Here is a 19,493-nt window from a genome sequence, read left to right as displayed (position 1 = left end):
GTCTACATAGCCCCCGATGCTAACGTTAGCACAAGTTTGGCTCACTGCTAACCGTAGTGAATACACTGCAGCGCGATCACCTGGAGGGGACTTTTACAAGGCGTCCTTAAAGTCTGTACTCCCCCAGCTTTTTCCAGCATGTAGATTGTGTTACTAGAGGGAAGAACACACTAGACCATGTATACTCAAACATCAAGAAAGCATACAGAACTGCTCCTCTCGCTCACCTGGGCCACATTCAACTATTTCTGATCCCAGCATAAGTCCCAGTCAGAAGGACTATACAGCCAAGTAGAAGGACTATCAGTACCTGGCCTGCCCTATCCCAGCTCCAGGACTGCTTCCTATAAGGACATGGTTGTGTACAACATGTTACAGAACAGAGCACTTTGTTTATTATTATGATTTCATCTTGCTTGTATGCTGCACAATTTACATTACAGCAGAGGTGAACAACTGAATGTGTACTCAGAGTTCAATGCTCCTACACTAGTTCGATGAGTATAGTAGTATTTTGTCTTTGAATTGTTTTCACTTACTTACATTTTAAAGAAAATAAATGCAAACTGTTTTCATTCAACATTGTGCCCATTATTATCAGTGATTAAGTAACTCAGACTTTTAAAAACACATTTTTAAAGGATATAGTCTAGTTATCGTTATCGTCAAAATCGGAAACAATATCAAGATGATATTTTTTGTCCATATCGCCCACCCCTAGCGCTCTCTCTCTCCGTGGGGTCATAGATCAAGCTGTTCCACCCAGCTGCTCCCCCTAGAGGCCTGTAGAACTTCCGTTGTGTAATCTGGATGCAGCTGTTTTTCTGTTGCATTAGCTTTCGGCGATTGTGCCCTTTTTGCATCGTTTGTGTATTTGCAGCATGTTTGTGTATTTGGTTGTGTTGTGTGTATTTGCAGCGCGTTTGCTAAATGCTGCGCATGTTTTGTCAAAAGATAACCTGAATGAAGATGTTTTCTTAATTTGCTTGTGTTTTGTCTATTTGAGTGTGTTTCATTAAAGTGGCCACATTATGGGAAAAAAATCCCTTTTTCTGGGATTTGAGGTGTTATTTTGTGTCTCTGGTGCTTCCACACGCTTACAAAAATCCATCCATGGAAAACATCCGTGTTTTGAGTGAGATATGGTTTCTGAATGTGTCCTGCCTTAAGTCTCCTGGTGAGCTAGGTCAAAATCTGCACGGCTTTCTACGTCACATTTGGTGTGTGCTAACCATTTTAGCTAATACCACATCAGCTAGCTGTTTCTCCAACTAAGGCCTGTACAAGGCAGGATTAGCTGGGAGACTTCTTCTAAACAAGGGTGCACTTCCAGCTTTGCGTGGAATACCTGCAGAATAGGGACATGGAAGTAGTTCTATACAATTTTTATTTTGTAGATTAGGGTGAACTAGTGTGTGTTGTAGCAGTGTTTTGCCATTGACAACGAGGTGGCTGACTGCTAACCGCTAGCAGCGCTAGCTTCTAGCTAGTAGTCCTTACCTAGGTACTGAGCATGTGCGACTCCTAACAAAGATGGAACAGAAGTGAGATGTCTCACTCTGTAGCTAAAACGGAGAGCTCAACACACAGGGTGAAAAGAGGAGCTGCAGCAATGTGCAGCACAACAAAAATATGGTGTCTTTTGAAGATTAAACCATGTAAACTTATTCTGATATAACCTCTAAATACAGTTATGATCCTGAAAATGAGCATAATATGAGCACTTTAAGTTGCAGTGCATTTACCCCTGTCGACCACCGTAGATTTGGTGCGGTTTTTGAGGAGACATACAATGCGGTTAAGGTAACAGAAAGATTAGCGTCATGCAAACAAACTATGGGGATGGTATGGTTAGGGGGCTGCAGCTGAAATGTACCAATCCGAGAGAAAATATAATCAAAATGCTGCTTTTCTGCCTCTTCCCCCCCCACTGTATAATATCAGCACCATAGCACCATAACCACTTTGAAAGATCAAAGATGGCAGCGCTGCTTCGGGTGTTACTGCTCTGATCTTACGGCTCCTGCTGCTCTTAGTTAAAGTTGGAAGTTGGACCTCATTTGTCGGTCGAATTTTTAATGAACCACCATGACGTATACTGAGGGTGTGATTTGTGAAGGAAGCCGAGGGGGATGGAACAAAACATGCAAGAATGAAATCCCCCTTCCAATACCACCATGGATGTAGAGCAACTCAAATAAAACATGTTTGAAGGTGCTGTAGATAAAACTTATAAAACTACCTTTCTGTCATATTTGCTGAAACTGACCCTATGTTCCAGTAGAACTACATGAAAGCTCCAGCTCCTCTGGCTCCACCTACATCCTGTAGTGAGATTTGCAAAAATCCACAGCTCCCTGGTCAGATGCACCAATCAGGGCCATGCACACGCATTCATTCTCCCTCGTGGGGGGAGGGGCTTAGGAGACCGTTTTGGGCTTTAGCAGAAGGGGGGGGAGGGACTGAGAAGTTGTCGATGTTCACATTCTTTGGCTAAGTCCTGGATCTTTGCAATCCTACCTACAGCACCTTTTTTAAGTGGTTTCACTGTCTTCAGTTAACCTGTAATGTACGATAGACATTTTCATTATAGTCATTTTAACACGGAAACAAACAAACTTTTCCACAGCATGTGAGTTAGGGTAATTATTTATCAAGGAATGGACAGAAACACTGAAATTGTCTCAAAGTTCGTTTACTTGCAAGTAGAGCCAGTTTTAAGAGCACTCGCAGCATTTTACCGAAAAATGACTGACTAGAATTTCAACAGCAGCTTGTATTATGAGTTTAAACAGTCAAAATACAAAAGGTGACGCTGTCTCCCACAAGGTCAGGATTTATCTCGTGATAACGTCAGTATTATTTTGGCTTTCTATCATGCAAACGGTTACATTTTTGTAACAGAAACAACAAGACTTGTTTAATTTTTCTAACAGCAAGTAAGTAACACCAATTTATTGTCAGAGGTTACTTGGTCCCACGTCATCTTTCGGCGGCACAGACTCCTTGCTCTGGGCCTCGTTAATTATTGATAAATAATCTCATGGTCTGTGGCGCGGTGGTCCAGATAACACATGTCGGGCATTAAACTGAATCCTTTCTCCGGCTAATGAGACTCACCACACATCAAACGCTGGCATTTGAAATGGGGCAACACAGCTCAATTTGTTATCAGCGGGACACACTTCATTAGTGATATTTAACAATTCATTTCACTGGCTTTTATCACCACCCTGGGACCGTTATGTCAACGTGGTTTCATGGTTCAGTGGTTTCTCAGCCTATCCCATATCGGAGGCTGTGCTCAGCTCGTGCTGCTGACTCATGCTTCTGTTAACAGTGCAGATCCATTTTTGCGACACGACTGAAGCATGGTGTCGCGACGTAATACATTTGTTTACATTACATGTCATTTAGCGCAGTGGTTCCCACCACCAGGGGGCGCATAAGATCACGGAGGGTGCGCAAGTCTTTATCTGGTTTGAGGTTGAGGTAAAAACAAAATATTTGCACGTTAAATTATGATAATACACTAGAATATATATTGTATACAAAAGTCTGTATGAAAACTATATATTTTGTTGTATCCTCGTTTTTCCTGCCGCCACGGCATCACTATTTTATGAATAAAGCATGGCGGAGAAATGTAACAGTGGTGATAACCGCTCTGTATCAAAAAAGAAAGTAAGGCTTTATCTCGAGAGTTACCTCAACTTTGGTTTCGGGGGGGCCTCAGCTTTTATTAGACATGAGTAGGGGGTCGCCAAGGAAAAAAGTTTGGGAACCACTGATTTAGACGCTTTTATCCAAAGCGACTTACAATTGCTCAACATGGCATCGTGACTTTTGTGTAAACATACATGGCACTTTCATAAAGCCAAGTGGCGTGTTATCTGTACGCGTTTTGAGCTATATCCACATGTATACAGCGGATGTAAAACATACACGCGCCACGTGGAGTCACCACATTGCGTGTTATCGCGAGAACGTGCCGTACTGTCACGAGAACAGCGTGTGTAAAAAAAAAAAAAAAAAAAAAAAAAAAAGGTTGTGTTTAGGAAAGGAACATCGGGAAAGGCTTTAGTAACACAGAAACACGACGGTGACCAACGTCACACGCTTAGGAAAACAATAAACAGTTGGATTTAGGAAAGGAAACATTGGGGAAGGCTTAAAAAAACAAAAAATAAAAAAAACATCAAAAATAAACTGTTGAAAAACGCAACACACACGGGATGCGATCCCTTCCTTTCATACTACTCGCTACGGCGAAAATTCACACATAATGTAGGTCAATGGTGGCCGAACGGCGTTGATAAACACGCTAAAAAGCGAATATGCGTCTTGATAATACGCCTAAACGGCATACGAATTGGCGTGTCATACAACGCCACTTTATGAGATCAGTCTGCAATTGCTATATATGTGAGAGTTGGAGCTACTAGGGGTTAAGTGCCTTGCTCAGGGACACATTGGACACCAGGTCTCCCACACCAAAGGCATCTGTCATATCCACCGCGCCACTATCTATCTATCTATCTATCTATCTATTTATCCATCCCGCCCAATCCTGGATTCTGTACATCCCTAGATGATATATCGTACAAAAACTGATGCACAACAATTCGTATGATATCCTACGAAATTACCGCAATCGCCGGCCGGTCACTTGACAGTTAAGATTAGTCGAGAAAAGGTGAGCGTAATGCGGAGACACACAGACACACACACACTCATTTCAAAGCTAACCTCCGTCACTCTCTCGCTTCTCCCTCGCTCTACCACACACTCCCCAAACAAACACACACACACATGGCGGCTCGACGCACACACCAACGCACAAGTCTAAACTTGAGGACTGTTAGGTGTCGGCTACGGCGAGGAGCCTCCACCGTACCATAAACCTTTTCCCTTTTCTCATGGCTTTAGTTTGGTCCCAGGCTCCACAGCAACTTCACCAGAAGGATTCCCTCAGCTCTCGTTGCTGTGACCTCTGACCTCCTCAGCAACATTAGCACCGCTGTACGTGTCTGATGAATTAGTGCGGCTGCTCTGTGTGTTCGTGTACGTGTGGCTCTGGCCCCAGGGGCTGATGGGAGGTTGTTTTTGTCACTGTCACTGCCCGATGTGAGCATGCTCAGATTTAAACGGTTTACGGCATAACGTGTCTTACTGACATTTTTGAAATCCATAAAATAATAAACTTTTCTCTTTACATACAATAACAGAATATGGAAATCATTTCAAAAATGTAGCTATCTATGATTGTACTCACTCTGAAGATAATCTCACACACACACATACAGAGACAGACGCACACAGAGACAGACAGACAGACACACACATAGACACACACAGAGACGGACACACAGACATACATATTGTCTGTTATTGACATTGTTGTTTGATTGCTAACTTGTCGCTAGCAGCAGCAGTCATTTCAAAAACGTGTTAGCTATGATTGTACTCACTCTGAAGATAATCACACACACAGACACACACACACACAGACACACATATTGTCTGTTATTGACTTTGTTGTGTTTGATTGCTAACTCGTAGCCAGCAGTCATTTCAAAAACGTGTTAGCTATGATTGTTAGATTGCTAACGTTAGCTCATAGACTGTGCGTTAGCTCAAAACGCCGTTAGCATCTTGGAGGCTACTCATCGCAAAGTGGCGCACACGCGACTCAAATCTGCACTCGACTCCCATCGGGCAGCGACAGCCCGGTATCGGTGTCAGCGCGTGTGGTTCTGTTCAGGTAAACGAGCAGCAGTGACGCCTGAGAGTCCTGCCAGCGATGCATCTGAAGCTCAGCCTAATTAAAGCCACGCCGACATCCTCGGGGCACACCAAATGATGGCGAGAAGACTGGACCCCCCGCTGAGGATGGAGACTCCGATTGATTCTCTCTCCATGTATGAAACAAAAAAATCAAAGAGACTCGAACCAGTTTGGTGCCCTAGGAAAGATTTCAGCTTTCATTTCAGCTTTTTATTTCAGCTTTTATTTCAGCTTTCAGTTCAGCTTTTTAGTTCAGCTTTTTAGTTCAGCTTTTTATTTCAGCTTTTATTTCAGCTTTTTATTTCAGCTTTTATTTCAGCTTTCAGTTCAGCTTTTTAGTTCAGCTTTTTAGTTCAGCTTTTATTTCAGCTTTTTATTTCAGCTTTTATTTCAGCTTTTATTTCAGCTTTTTATTTCAGCTTTTATTTCAGCTTTCAGTTCAGCTTTTGGAAAACATGTAGATGCTGATGGATTTTTTTTTTAATTACAAAACATTGGAAAAACACAGGCAAGAATGGGTCAAAAAATTGACAAAAACTTAATTTTCACAAATTTTTTGTAGAAAAAGTGTAAAAAGAGGAACAATGGTAACTGAAAAAACAGTCTTGTAACTGCAAAAACATTTAAATGCTACATTTCAAATGTTTACAATCCATCCCTTAGTTCACTTATTTTTATAATTATTCTAATAATAATTATGAATGATAGCTTTTAGTTCAGCTTTTCAGTTTTTTTGGATAGTTTTGACGTTTTTTCCAATGTCCCCCCCCCAGTATTTGCCTATGCTGCCTATCCCCCGGGCTGGCCCTCCTGAGTGGTTTTTCTCTCTGGACTCTCCATCTTTTCCTCTCTGGGATGAATTATTTATCTGTTCTCTTCAGAGTAACCTCCCTCTTCCTTCCTCTCTCTCTCTCTCTCTCTCTCTCCCCCTCTCCCCCCTCTCTCTCTCCCCTCCCTCTCTGTCTCTCTACCCTTCCTCACTCCCTCTCTCTCTCATCTTCCCCTCCCTCCCTCTCTCATCTCTCTCTCTCTTCCCCTCCCCTCTCTCCATCTTCCCCTCCCTCTCTCTCTACCTCTCTCTCCCCTCCCTCTCTCTCCATCTCTCCCTCCCATCTCTCCCTCCCTCTCTCTCATCTCTTCCTCTCTCTCATCTCTCTCTCCTCTCCTCTCCTCCCTCTCCCTCTCCCTCCTTCTCTCTCTCCTCTCTCTCCCTCTCCCTCCCTCTCTCTCTCCTCTCCCTCCCCCTCCCTCTCTCTCCTCTCCCTCCCTCTCTCTCTCCCTCTCTCTCCTCCCTCTCCCCTCCCTCCCCCTCTCTCCCTCACTCTCTCTCCCTCCCTCTCTCTATCTCCCTCCCTCACTCCCTCCCTCTCTCGCCTCTCCTTCCCTCTCCCTCTCTCTCTCCTCCCTCTCCCCTCCCTCTCTTCCTCCCTCTCTCTCTCTCTCCTCCCTCCCTCCCTCTCCCTCCCTCTCTTTATCTATCTCTCTCCCTCCCTCTCCCTCTCGCTATCTCCCTCCATCCCTCTCTCTATCTATCTCTCTCCCTCCCTCTCGCTATCTCTCTCCCTCCCTCCATCCCTCTCGCTATCTATCTATCTCTCTCCCTCCCTCTCTCTGTCTCTCTGCTGGGCCTGGGTCTTGTTCTGCAGCCAAGGACAGATGCCGAGCCGTGATGGACGGCTCGCTCTGCAGCACAATGAAAAGAGAAAAGAAAGAGGGAAACATTTTCATCTCTGTGTCTGAGCAGAAGTCTGCTGGATGGCTTTAACAGAAGTACTTTCTTAATCTCGTGATGTAGAGTCTTTTTAAACCGGATCAAAGTGAGCCTCCTCTGACATGGTTTTAAACGCATGTTTGGGTTCAAATCAGACGTGACATCACTTCCTGAATGTTACCGCGTGACGCAGACCGTGACGGAGCTCCGTTTGTTCCCTAAAGTCTAAACAACTCTCCGTTTCCTTTCTTTTCAAACAGGACATGAACCGGTATCAGTGGTGTAGTCTACGTGATACGCAGGTGTACCAGTATACCCACTAAGAAAGCTCCAGGATTTCCATATACAGTACAGGCCAAAAGTTTGGACACACCTTCTAATTCTTTATTGAGTGTTTTTTTTATTTTCATGACTATTTACATTGTAGATTCTCACTGAAGACATCAAAACTATGAATGAACACATATGGAATTATGTACTTAAAAAAGTGTGAAATAACTGAAAACATGTCTTATATTTTAGATTCCTCAAAGTAGCCACCCTTTGCTTTTTTTGATAACTCTGCAAACCCTTGGTGTTCTCTCAATGAGCTTCATGAGGTAGTCACCTGAAATGGTTTTACCTTCACAGGTGTGCTTTGTCAGGGTTAATTAGTGGACATTTTTTCCCTTATTAATAAAAAAAGCAAAGGGTGGCTAAGACATGTTTTCAGTAATTTTTTTTGTTAAGCACATAATTCCATATGTGTTCATTCATAGTTTTGATGCCTTCAGTGAGAATCTACAATGTAAATAGTCATGAAAATAAAAAGGAAACGCATTGAATGAGAAAGTGTGTCCAAACTTTTGGCCTTTACTGTACCCACTTAGAAATGCCCAATGACACGCTACAACATACTTTCCATTATCATTTTGATATATTTTGAATGTCATCTGTGTTTTTTGTCTTCACACAGGCTAAATAAAGGGATTTCCACTCTAAATTGGTCTTAAAAGTTATCTGAATACAGGAAATGAAGTCTTTGACGCTCAAAATATAAAGGCTATACCTAAATTGTCCACCTGTTATATTGTTATATATATATATATATATATATATATATATATATATATATATAAAAAAAGAGCATGGTTAATACTGCAGGAGCAGTGAGATCATGCCATATGAAATGTATAGCTGTGTGTATGTGAGGTGTGCATCTGTGTGAGTCCGAGTTAATGTGTTTATTTACTACACTTATTTTTATTGCTGTTAACTTTTTGGACATTTTATTGTATTCACTGTAAAAATTTGACTTTTTTTATTATTTTAACTGTTAAAAGCCCTCCTAGGGACAGGTGTTGTGAATTAGCCGTGGCTATAAACACTGTGATACAGGCATCGGATTGTTCTTTATGTAATAATCTATGTTTTTTGTATCTGTCCCTATTTAAAAAGAAAAGAAAAATAACCCTGGGAGAGGACAACCAGACCCTCCCCAACTATGATATGCCCCCCTCCCCTAAAGGCGGATTCTGGCCCATATATTTATATACAGTACAGTATACCCACTAGAATACATTAGACTACACCACTGCCCGTTCTCCTGGGTGAAAGTCTGGTTTATTATTTTAAGATATTTATTTATATAATTCTTAAATGTATTAATACTTTAGAGCCGTGGTCCTCAAATTTTTGTCAGTAAAGTTTCCCCTTTTGAATTGTGTTTTTAAGCCATGTACCCCCTAACCAGCGCCAATCATTTTTGGTAGAAAAACAAGTCTCTATAAAGAGGAAGAATACACCGATGTCAGGGCCAGATTTATTAAATTATATCCTTAGACCTGGAACACATTTTTTTTTTTAAACAACAAAACCTTGAAAAAAGCAGTGGATTAAAAGGAAGGAAGGCAAGAATAGGTCAAAAAAGTGACGAAAATATCACATTTTTGGTATAAAAAGTGGAACAACGGTCTTGTAACTGAAAAAACATTTAAATGCTACATTTCAAATGTTTAGAATCCATCCCTTTAGTTCACTCATTATTATAATTATTTTATGAATTATGCATGACATGTTTTTAAAGGTCCAGTGTGTGGGAATTTCTCCCATCTAGCGTTGAGATCATATATCCGGTCAACTCTCTCGCGCCACGCAGTTCAAAGTAGGTATTACAGCTACGGTAGCCTTCACGCTTCAAAAAGCTGGTCTCTTGCTCTTTTCTTGGCGAAGAAGAAGAAGACTCCTGTTCTTGAAATCTGGATTTTGAATACGTGTGGTCCTCCGTGTTTTCATCTTCGAACTTGCCACCAGGGGCCGGGAAGCTACGATACCCGTTAGCAGCGTTAGCAGCAGCTGTGAGTTTATCATGTGACAGAGAAAACGTTAAAGGTGGAGCAGTATGTCCCTTACCGGCTAACGTATTTCAAGATGGAGCATGATTATGGAGCGTCTACCCCAGTTCATGTGAATGCAAATGTAAAATTTCAAGCCAATAGGAATACTTGGAATTGATGGTTGTGTAAATATTCATGAAAAAGGACAGGTTGGTGAACGGGCAACACAGATTTTGATAATGAACAACTAAACGCGTTACACACTGGACCTTTTTAAATTAGCATTTTGCAAAAACCTCTCACGTACCCCTTGCAGTACTCCAAAGTACCCCTAGGGGGACACGCACAACTGCTTCAGAGGGTATTTCCTCCAGTGATCCTCCCAGTATCCATCAGTTGGATTGGGCATCGAGAACCGATTCCTACGTGGAATCGGTTCTTTATTGGAATCGTTAGGAGGATTTGGTTTCAAATCTGATCATGGGTTCCAGATTTAACATTAAACAACACACACGTTTTGGTTTGCGTAGCGACCAGGCGCTTGTTGTGTTGCAGCCATGGAGCACAGTGAGCAGCACTCGAGTGTGGCTTTATTTTATGTTGAAAAAGCCCCGTAAGACCCTGTTTACACCGAGAGAGAGGAAGAGGAAGTGATTGGTTGCTGCTGTTGCTATTTTCTGGATTCTGATTGGCTAACGTGGGCTTGAGCTTCTCGTTACACCGCCACCTACAGGTCTGGTGTGCTCTTGGCTGCATTGACGGCATATATACACGGGTACCTGTAAACGAACACTTTTCTGAAAACTGACAGCTGTGCACGATATTATTTTTGAGAACTGAGAGGTTGAAATGTCAGTTTATGAAAATAGCCGGCTACGTGGAAACGTAGCATAAAACTGCAAACCACCATGGACCTTTTTCACAGCAGACATGTTGACTTGTCATAGTAGTTAAAAGCACACCTCTCCTAAGTGGAATGCAGCCATCAGTAATGGTTTTGAATACACCTGTGCTTTTCCTACTATGACATGTCAACATGTCTGCCGTGAAAAAGGTCTATTGAATCAAAATAAAACGTTCCTCTTATTTGTGAAATAAGCATGTGTCCCCGTTTCAACTCCACCCCTTAAAGAATCGGAATCGAGAATCGATAAGAACTGGAATCTAAAGGAAGAATCAGAATTGTTAACAATCCAAACGATGCCCAACTAGAGCTGGGCGATATGGAGAATATCAGATATCACGATATTCTTGACCAAATACCTCAATATCTATATTGCAGCGATATTCTAGGGTTGACAATTGGTGCTTTTAACAAAATATCTTCACACTTAGATTTTAGAATAATAATCACCAGTAATGTGGACAATAAAGTGGGGAAATGGCAAATAATAGAACAGCTAGAACAGTCTGGTAAGTTCAGAAAAGGACATCACTTTACTGTAATGCAGCCTTTAAAACCAGGAAAAGACACTTCACGATATTAAGATATCCAAAATCTGAGACGATATCTAGTCTCATATCACGATATCGATATAATATCGATATATTGCCCAGCCCTATGCCCAACCCTACCACTGGTTGAACTGGGAATCTCCCAGCTGTGATGAGGAATAACTGTGTGAAGGCCCACCTTCCTGGATAAACCAAAGTTGTGATTGTTGTCTCTCAGGTTCTCTTCGTTCCGCTCTGTGTAGCTTCTCTGCCGTCTCATCCCACCTTGTTTTATAAAAGTTGGATGAAGTCCATGAATAAAACACGCGGGCTGTGCTGCTGAAGTGTCGGCCACATCATGCAGATATAACTCAAGCACAGTGCCTGTAATGCCGTCAATTATTCACCGGCCGGAACATCGGACAAAGACGCTTTTACTCCACCGGAAACCAAATCACTCGCTGGGTTACACCGTCCGACAAACTCCGACAAAACAGCACAGATGTTCACGTGGCAGATAGTCCTGATTCCAAAAGGTTTGTGACTGTTTATTAAAATGTTTCTCCATTTTTTTTTCGTGTTTATGTAGGTTTATAAAGTAGTTTCTTTAAAGGAACATGCTGACTTATTGGGACTTTGTCTTATTCAGCGTATCCCCCAGAGTTAGAGGAGTCCATACATACCCTTCTCATCTCCGTGCGTGTTGTAACTCTGTCTGACACACCCACTGCTTGCCTAGCTTAGAGCAGATCCTGGAGGTAACCGGCTCCATCTAGCCTAGCTTAGCACAGATCCTGGAGGTAACCAGCTCCATCTAGCCTAGCTTAGCACAGATCCTGGAGGTAACCAGCTCCATCTAGCCTAGCTTAGCACAGATCCTGGAGGTAACCAGCTCCATCTAGCCTAGCTTAGCACAGATCCTGGAGGTAACCAGCTCCATCTAGCCTAGCTTGGCACAGATCCTGGAGGTAACCGGCTCCATCTAGCCTAGCTTAGCACAGATCCTGGAGGTAACCGGCTCCATCTAGCCTAGCTTAGCACAGATCCTGGAGGTAACCGGCTCCATCTAGCCTAGCTTAATTAGCACAGATCCTGGAGGTAACCGGCTCCATCTAGCCTAGCTTAGCACAGATCCTGGAGGTAACCGTCTCCATCTAGCCTAGTTTAGCACAGATCCTGGAGGTAACCGGCTCCATCTAGCCTAGCTTAGCACAGATCCTGGAGGTAACCGGCTCCATCTCAAATTCAATGAAAGTAGTGAACTGATCATTTATTTGACTTGTGAACAGCGTTGTATGGAACCATCCACGTTACTTTCTTTGACAATTTCGTAGACCCGAGGAACAGGGAGGTTAATAAACACACCATATAGAGCAGTGGTTTTCAAACTTTTTTCAATAATGATGATTATTATTGGGATAATTCCCCATTTTAATTGTTTTTTTAAGCCAAGTACCCCCTGACCAGCAAAAGATTTACCCAACAACAGACATGTCACTGAAAAAAGCTTAAATGCTGATGAAAAAAGGCAACTAAAACCTTTAAAAAAAAAAAAAAAAAAAAACTAAAACTAAAAAATGTCGGTAGAAAGAAGTAAGTAAGGCAAGAATAGGTGGAAAATAGTACAAAAAATAAAAACACAGTAGAAAGAAGGAAGACAAACTCCGAAAAAAAAAAGTGACAAACTTGGATAAAAAAAAAGAAGACATTAGAAAAAAAGGAAGCAAGGAAGGCAAGAACTGGTCAAAAATAGTGACAAAGTGCAATAAAAAACTTAGAAAAAGTGACAAACTTAACCCCTTGATGCCTGAATTTATTCACAATTATATAAACAAAATATGTGTGTTTCTGGCTCCAAGCTGATGCTAAATTAAATTGAGATTGTTAATTTGTCTATAGCATATGGAATAGATATAAATTTAGGTATGATGCAAATTAGCGACAACAGGCATTATGGTAAAATTCTTTACAAAATGGTAAAATTAATAAAACACATAGTAGATTTCATTCATGTCACAAAGTTGTTAGAACTACTAAACTGTAAATGACATGGATCTTGACAACGGCAAGAAAGAAAACACTCTCCTACTCCCTAACATTGACAGTAGTTTCTTTAGGTTTAGGGGTAGGATTAGGTTTAGGGGTAGGATTAGGTTTAGGGTTAGGTTTAGGGGTAGGGTTAGGGTTAATTTCGCTTCCGTGAACCGGATGTATCTCCCACTCCGACTGGTCCTACGAGAAACCAGTGCATGCAAAAGGTTCCTAGGTATGTATCGCATGTAAACAAACCTGCATTGGGGGGAATACACACGCTATCTTGCCTGCAGTCGGAATGGAAGGGGTTTGATGCAAATTCGCGACAGTCGGCGTTAAGGGGTTAAAAAACTTAGAAAAAGCGCTCACGTACCCCCTGCAGGCTTCCAAAGTACCCCTTGGGGTACCCCCATTTGAGGACCACTGCTCTAGAGGCAACATAGAGGGAGTGAATGAGGGGAACCGAGTATTTGACGGAGTTAATGTGAGCAGGTGGAGGTTTGATGCTGTGCCTCAGGACACTTCAGCAGGACGTCCCACAGTGGGAGTTGAACCGGTCGGCGTGGCGTTCCCTGCAGCAGCAGCACGTGTCCTGTCCGGCTGCCTGCAGGACGGATTGGTCTCTGGCTCGGGGGGGGGGGCGGCTTGTTCCTCTCTCCGCCGGTGAAGTATGACGGAGATGATGAATCTGGTTCCATTCGTGGACACGAGTATTGATCGCAGCCCTCGTCCATCACCGGTCACTTTACAGCCACGTATCGACAGGGCAGGCTGCTCTCAAGTGTCCTGCCGAGCTCCGCCAGTCGGCTCCTGCTTTAACACCTCGGGCTGCAGCACGGGGACTCCCTCGACTGGCCACCGCAGGTAGGAAAAGTAATGTAAAAAAAGGTCCAATGCTCCCTAACCTGGCAACATTTCCCTTATAGTACATTCATGTGGATTTTGAATTTAGTATCTTTTATTGTCCATATTATTCACGTGGATTAGTTATTTTATCATCCTGTTTATGGTGTATGTGTATGTTGTGTGTGATGTCTTTAAGCTACTGGGACCTGGAATTTCCCCTTGGGATCAATAAAGTATCTATCTATCTATCTATCTCTATCTATCATCTATCTATCATCTATCTATCATCTATCTATCATCTATCATCTATCATCTATCTATCTATCATCTATCTATCTATCTATCTATCTGAACCATCAGAGAAGTGGTCATTTGAAACCGTTTAGCAAAGGGCAGGCACTTTACAAAATAAAAAAAACTTGGCAGGTGTCTGTCTGACAGATGGTTCATCCAATCACGTGCCAAGTTTTTTTTTTTTCAAACTCAATTTCACTCCGGGCCACAGTGGGAAATGAGAATGAGAATCACATCAAGGCCCAGACAGTTTATTGGCATTCTTTTATTTAAGAGAAAGTCAAATATCTTGGACTGTATTATTGCATGTCTCATGTTGCGTTCACACTCACAGTTTGGTCCACATAAAGCCTTAAAAAGTCAGCAAAAAAGGTTCCTTAGCCATCATTGAAACGAGCGCCAAAAAAGGTCGGGAAAAGCAACAAAAACATGGGAAGAAAACATTGAAAAAAAGTGGCAAAATCTAGGTGGGCCAAAAGTCGTGGAGTTTGACACATGTGGTCTTACGGTAGGGTTCCACACAACGAAATTTCGCTTCGCTCTCATTGAGGTTGAATGGAGACGATAATTTGCCCTGATTGGGCGAGATGAGAGCAAATCGCCGAGGGGAGCGAAATAAAGTTGAAGAAAGTTTAACTTTATTCAAATGGGGGACCACTGGAGAACCAATCAGGTCCGTGTGTTTGTGTTTGGAGGCGGGAGTTACAAAAAAAGTCTGACAAAGATGTCGGACGTTATCAGCTCTGTAGCATGAAAATTTGTACGTGATTAAAATGTTTCTACACCAATATTCGTACTTGTATCCACACAAATTTTACACACGAACTTAGTCAGGGCACATACACCACCAAATAGACTTTATATGTTAGTTAAAATACTCAAACTTTTCAGCTAGCCGACAGGCTAATCACTAGCACGTTCGGACATTGGATTTCATTGTAGCCTAGCCAGGCAGCTAGCTAGGCTACTTGTGCATTTGTTTGATTACATGTTTTAGCATAGCAAGGCAGCCAGACCAGGTTACCAGAGCATTTATGAGCTAACATTTCACTGATGGTTTGCTGCTGTGGATTTTTACCGCCCTCTTGTCTTCTGACACACCGGGACATTTCAAAAAAACATGTTGCAGTCTTGCGTGTTTTTGCGACCACGACCCCCGAGGTAAACTTTCACTGGCTGAAATTCGTGTGGTGTTTCGCTGTGTGGAACCCTACCGTCAGACGTCCACCTCTTTTTTGTTTTGAACCCACTGTCGCAGCCGTCACGCAAACCTTACGGTACGGATCCACTTTTGCCACACGACTGTCGCGTGGTGTCGCGACGTCATACAGCCAACGCGATTCATTTGCATAAAGCTGGGCATCAGCCAGCTTCTTGCCACCTTCCCAGAATGCTTTGCATGCGCGTTGAAGTCGCTTGACGTCACCCACAGGAATAGAGTGGGGCGCGACGCGACAGAAGTATTACACGGACACGTGGATCTGCACCGTTAGTCTGTATCCTTTGGGCTCCACTTCCAGGATTGCTCCGTTGCTTTAGGACATGACGATGCTTTTTTTTCGTTTCCTCCCTCGGTCTCTGTGTTGGCGTTCTAACCTCCGGTGGATTCATGAGGACTATGGTTAACTGCTCCTCAGATCTCTGCAGGGTAAATCCAGACAGCTAGCTAGACTATCTGTCCAATCTGAGTTTTCTCTCGCACAACTATTTTGCAGTGGCTCTGTGCGGAGTTTAGCCCCGCCCATGACGATTCTGATTGGTCTAAAGAAATGCCAATAAACCAGAGCACGTTTTCCTCCCATCCAGGAATGCTGTGTGGACTAGACAAACCCTCCTTCAACACGCTTTGGAGGAGGGTCTAGCAAAGCGAGACTACACACACCTAGACCACCAGTAGGTGTCCAGTAACTCCTCGCCGGACGCTGATTGGTTCGGTCCGCTGCTGTTCGGACGACGTTCTTCATCCAGATAATTAGTCAAATCCCTCGACCGAGAAACGATTAAGGAGAAATACTAAAGGCCACCGAGTCACGCAATCAATCTATTCTAAGATTGTTCTTTTCTGTTCTTCAAATCCTCTTTGTGTGTGTGTGTGTGTGTGTGTGGGGTTATACATAGGATTTTATTTCCTGGAAACTACTGAAACAGTCTGTTTTATTATATTTTAATTTGTGATTGTGCATTATGTAGACTGTATGATATCTACTGTAGCCTTTGTATGTTTCCAGCCGTGTCTGTGTGTGCATGTGTGTTGTGTATTTGTCTGACACAGTGTATTGTGTGAGTGTCGAGAGTAACCGGGACTGGTTTTTGGAAAGGGATGTTGCTTTCCGTTAGCTAAGTGTTTGTGCATCATGAATAAATATTCCACTTGTTTTAAAACTATGTTTTCAATTTGAATTTTCAAGTTATTTAGATGTTTTTAATGTGCACAAAGTATCTAAAACTGGCTCCACATTGACGAAATACTATTTGTGTGTGTGTGTGTGTGTGTGTGTGTGTGTGTGTGTGTGTGTGTGTGTGTGTGTGTGTGTGTGGGATACAAAAGTAGCCCCAGGTAGATAGGAAACAATTTAAAAATAAATGTCATTGCAATAATCAGTCCCTCCAGAAAAATGTGATTATGCGATCGCATAATTCAACGCATAATCAGCCAAAGTCCAATTTTTTTCAGCGCATTTTTTCAAATATGCCGCACTTTTGCCGCATAAATTGCCGATTTCCGCGCAAAATTTGCGGGGCTTGCATGATTTCATAATCCCCGCATTTTCGTTGCAAAAAAGTCCCGTAATTTATCTTAGCAGAAAGTTGAAAAATGTTGCGTTTACTTCACACAAGAGCAGCCAGTTGCCATGGGAACGTTATGAAGTGACATAATTACGCGATGTGAATATCATCAAAAAGCAGGGTGTTGGGGGGGAATCACTTTTTTTTTTGTCTTTTTCATCAAACTGCAATTTTTGCAAGTTCCCGTAATTTCATCGCATAAAATTGCATAAATATCATATAGAGCATATTCCATTGCATTATTTAAGAAAACATGCCGCATAATCAGGGATTTTTGCCCGCAACAATCACATAAAAAATGTTTGTAGGAACAAGTGCGTTGGACGATAACATCAACTAGGAAACAAAGGAGAAACTCCCGCACTGTGCTCTCGCTCCAGCATCACCTTGTATTTACTACGGTTCGATCCCTCCAGACCTCCATCCAGAGTATCTCTAATAACAATCGGCACCGCGGTCAAATACATTTCTCCTCCTCTCTTCTAAATATTATAGTCTACACATGTTGGAGTCAAAGTATATTCCTGATATATATATGTACATGTACTTATTTTATGGAGTATTGCAATTTAATTGGGATGGTGGTTGCCGGTATGAGTGTAAAATGACAACATCCAACAGGGTTATAGTAATAGATGTCAAAAACCAGATTGTTTTTTGGGCTTCTGCACCTTTAATCTTGACAGGACAGCTAGGTGAGAAAGGAGAGCAAGAGAGAGGGGGAAGACCTGCAGGAAATCGTCACAGGTTGGATTCAAACCCTGGACCTTCTGCGTCGAGGAATAAACCTCTCAGTGTATGTGCGCCTGCTCTACCCACTGAACCAACCTGGCCACGTGCAACATGTTTGAACTGAATGTAGGAAATATGTGTTAGAGAGAAGGATTATCATGGAGGGAATGAGAAGAGCAGGATTGAGGGGAACTGTAGGGGACACACACACACACACACACACACACACACACACACACACACACACACACACATGCACGCGAATGAGGAGGAAGTGAACAAGGCACGAGGTATCTGATTCGTTTTTCAACAGTAGCTGAGTTGTTGGACAGAATCTGAGTAACCCGCTGGCAGCTGTACCCTGGAACGTACGGTAATTCCTCTACTGTGTGACAGTAAGTCTCGTGGTTATGACCCAATCGTTAGCCTATTTTATAAAAGCGTCTGCTACGGAGCCATAACGTGAGATACAAGGTAATGGAGCCTTTTATACATTGTTGTGTTTCTTTAGAAATAAACAACGAACAAATAGTCTTTAAACGCTTCAGATGTAAAGTTATTGTAAATGAATGGGAGTCAATGGGATGCTAACGGGAGGTGATCATTTGGTAGCATCAAAATGGCGCCATAGGACCTACGGGTTTTTGACAGACGTTTACCCTCTTGGATATTATGAATCCCCCCATGGCCACGCCAAGACCCGCCCTTCAATAGCATTTATTGGCCAGGCGTCCATGAGAACGCAAGGTAACGTAACCCCATTTGTTCAGGTCCTATCCCCTGACCAATCGGCTATCCTAACCCTAACCACTCGAGGTCAAATGCCTAACTCCCAACCAATCGAGCTGCTTCGTAGGGCGGGTCTTGGCGTGGCCATAGTGGGATTCGTAATTTTGATGAAAACTGATGCAAACTGCCGTTAAAATACACAAATGTTCTGCCAGGTAAGTCAGCAGCAGAGTGGTCCAGTTTGGGGAAAACGTTTGAATTTAAAAATGCTAAAAAAAAAAAAATTGAGTCCCATTTGTTATGATTTCTAAATGTAGCCACATGTTGTGGAGCAGTTGTATTTACTGGAGAGTTATTTCTACGAGTGTTGCGCTTTATTTCAACGCAATATTTAAACTTTTGTTCACGCTAACCTGGTTGGACCGAGGCATGCACGTGCTGTTCAGCTCTCTGCCCACTTTACATCTAACTGAACGCAGATAAAACGCGCACGTGCATTCTGATTTGTTTGGTTTGGATTTATTTATTTTTTTGCTCTTTGTTGAAATTGATTTTTATCACATTTTAAATATAAAAGTAGCCGCTTGAGGAATATGTCTGCCTATGAATTTCACATTTAGTTCAGTGTTATTGAGTAGTTTAACGTTTCCCGGGGTGGCAGTAGCTCAGTCAGTAGTGAAAAACATTATTTCCCCTTTCGGGATTAATAAAGTATACATTATTAGTTGAGTTTAGCATTTTAGCTCACTTATTCTAAAGCTAGCCTGGTTGTTAGCTTCAGTTTGAGCCTCTCCTGTAACGTTATTACCATCACATTAGATATA

At 42.4% G+C, this 19,493-nt stretch overlaps 1 protein-coding gene across 2 annotated transcripts in view; it reads left to right on the top strand.

The window, feature by feature from the left end:
* The window catches only part of dnaaf11 (dynein axonemal assembly factor 11), an 87,964-nt gene that overhangs the window by 66,095 nt on the left and 2,376 nt on the right, over positions 1–19,493 (top strand). The window contains exon 13 of one of the 2 annotated variants that reach the window (XM_028593315.1): positions 4,930–5,014. The exons of the other annotated variant lie outside the window; for it this stretch is intronic. The gene's annotated coding sequence lies outside the window, so the exon portion shown is untranslated. Of the gene's footprint in view, positions 1–4,929; positions 5,015–19,493 lie in introns of those variants that run through there. 2 annotated transcript variants of the gene reach the window in all.

The sequence above is a fragment of the Perca flavescens genome, chromosome 12, assembly GCF_004354835.1.
Source record: "Perca flavescens isolate YP-PL-M2 chromosome 12, PFLA_1.0, whole genome shotgun sequence".
Classification (NCBI taxonomy): domain Eukaryota; kingdom Metazoa; phylum Chordata; class Actinopteri; order Perciformes; family Percidae; genus Perca; species Perca flavescens.
Note: the sequence above shows the minus strand (reverse complement) of the source record. Positions and strands in the feature narration are given on the sequence as shown.